This window comes from Pteropus vampyrus, unplaced genomic scaffold (genome assembly GCF_000151845.1).
Source record: "Pteropus vampyrus isolate Shadow unplaced genomic scaffold, Pvam_2.0 Scaffold257, whole genome shotgun sequence".
Taxonomy (NCBI): Eukaryota; Metazoa; Chordata; class Mammalia; order Chiroptera; family Pteropodidae; genus Pteropus; species Pteropus vampyrus.
In genome coordinates this window covers 726,390-728,953 of record NW_011889038.1, presented here as the reverse complement: position 1 = coordinate 728,953, position 2,564 = coordinate 726,390, and the positions used below count along the sequence as shown (strand labels likewise).

General features: G+C 43.8%; 1 protein-coding gene across 1 annotated transcript in view; it reads right to left on the bottom strand.

The window, feature by feature from the left end:
• Positions 1–1,478, bottom strand: part of ATXN10 (ataxin 10) — a 130,778-nt gene extending 129,300 nt beyond the window's left edge. The window contains exon 1 of the mRNA XM_023520342.1: positions 1,391–1,478. The gene's annotated coding sequence lies outside the window, so the exon portion shown is untranslated. The remainder of the gene's footprint in view (positions 1–1,390) is intronic.
• Between the last annotated feature and the right edge of the window lie 1,086 nt (positions 1,479–2,564).

The window sequence follows — 2,564 nt, the reverse complement described above, 5'->3', positions numbered from 1 at the left end:
CTGTTTTAAATTCTTAGATAACGTAATTCAAAAAATAATTACAATTCCCAAACGAAGAATTCTAAATCAAACAGAGAAATGTAGGAATTTTAACAAATGAGTTTGAAATGAAAACACTTAGAATGAGAAATAAACGAACCTGGCAGCACCTGTAACAGCTAATTTCACCTACTTCACTCTGCGCCTCAGTTTCTCCGCTTGTGAGAGACTATCACCCTCCTAAAGTCACGCGTGTTAACATTGAGCACATCTCACTTTGTGTAATAAGCATGGGCATTAAGAACTATATATAAACCAATTTATAAATCATTTTAAATACAACCAAAGATTTCCCATTTAAAAAAGTTATTTACTGAATTACATTTTCTTTACTAAAAAGAATTTTTTTAACCTGCTATCTAGTACATCTACTTACAAACTAGATTTTCTTATTAAACGACTTAGTTTGCCCATAAAGTATTTCTTTGGATAAAGAGATCGTATATTAAAATTCTGTTTTCTTTTATATGATGTTAATAACTCTAGTTCAAAGAAGAAGTGTTGATACTAGTCCTTCGAATCCAAAAATATTCAAAAAAAATCTAGAAAAGATTCCTGGTCTTCAAATCAAGAAGCTTGGTTTTCCTCTTAATTCCATAGCAACGGCCATTAACAACCAGAGCCAACTTCCCATTCTGTCACACTACGTATTTATCCACTTAACGTATTTATGCTGGCTCCCTCACTGGAATGTAAGCTCCCCGAGGGCAGATTTTTGTCTGTTTGTGGTCACTGTTCAGATCATACCCAACCCGTAGAACAGGGTCTGCCACATGCTTGAATATGGAAAGACGCTGTATTACTCTGCCAGGGCCGACATCACAAAGTGCCACGGACTGGTGCTTCGACAATCAAAATGTATCTCCTCACAGCTCAGGAGGCTAGAAATGAGATGAAGGTTGTCGGCAGGTTCCTCCTGAGGCCTCTCTCTCTCTCTGGCTTGTGGATGGCCATCTTCCCCTGTGTCCTCACATGGTCGTCCCTCTATGTGTCTGTGCCCTACTGTCTTCTCATAAGGACAGCCGTCATGCTGGATTAGCACCCACCCAAAAGACCTCCTGTACCTTAATTATCTCTTTAAAGGCTCTACCTCCAAATACAATTGCATTCTGGGGTATGACAGGTTAGGACTTTAACATATAACTTTGGGGGGACACAATTCAGTCCACAAGAGAGGTAAGAAAGGAAATCGTTGCAACTTTATTTCACGGTAATTCTTTAATATCACTAACAAAGTTTCTCTATCGTGAAATACAGAACATTTGCTTTAATGACTGATTGACACTCCAAGCATTGGTTTTGAAGCCCTTTTCAAAGATATAAATAAATCATGAATCAAAAAGCAAGTTACCTGTCAGCAGAGACTCCTGCTCCACTCGCAGCTCCCGAAAGAGAAAAATCAAATCAACAGCAATGCAGACCGCATCCAAGTTCCTGCGTCAGATTGTGAGAAACGACAAAGTTAGACCCTTCTTCCTAAGCCTGCGTCTCAAACGATCCAAAAACAGTGCCGAGACCATTTCCTGCGGTAGCAGAACACGGCCTCCACGGACGCCCCGTTATACTCCCCAAAACCCATGAACGCGTTACCTTACGTGACAAAAGGGACTTGCCAGTCTCGAGTTAATTAAAGATCCTGAGACAGGAAGAGTCCCTGGACTGTCTGGGCAGGCCTCACGTGATCACAAGGACCCTTCGCAGGAGGGGGCAGGACGGGCGGTCAGAAAGAATGGAAGATGCTAGGTGCTGCTCTGAGGACGGGAGGCCGGGTCCATGAGCTAAGGGACACAGGCGGCCTCTGAAGCTCGGAACGCAAGGGAACGGATTCTCCACTAGGGACTCCAGAAGGAAGCAGCCCTGTGACACTGTGACTTTCAGTCAGTGGGGCTGATTTTAGACTCTGACCTCTAGAACTGTAAAATAAGAAATTTCTGTTGTTTTAATCACTAAGTCGGTGGTAACTCGTTACAGCAGCAAAGGAAACTGATACAGCTCCCTACCTTCTCCCCGTCTCCTCAACGTGAATCAGAATTAAGCCAAGACATTCACTCATAAAGAAGGCCGCAGTGGGGGCACGCGGCTAAGCTCCCCTCGCCCGCCTCGGCTCTTTACCATGCATAAGGCTGGTGGGGAAAGCGGCTGGGCGCCGGCCCCTAGAACAGAAGAGGCTCCTACCTTTACACACACAAGTGGTCACACTGCCGATTTCTACGTGACCAGATTTTAAGAAAGAGAGGGAGGGAGGGAGATGTAATTTTATGATGTGAAAATTTTATGCAGTTCCGATTTCAACATTCCCAAATGAAGATTCATCGGAACACAGCCATGCCCGTTCGCTCATGTGACACTACGGGGAGAAGTGAGGCATGCTGACAGAGACCACGAAGCCTAAAGTGCTCGCTATCTGGCACTTTACAGAAAAAGTACAGCAGCCCCTGCACGAGAGGTTGTATTTACACGCAGTGTTAACTGCTTTGAACAGGTCTGAATACTTCCTGAAATTTCATATGACTTGGGTCGTTTGC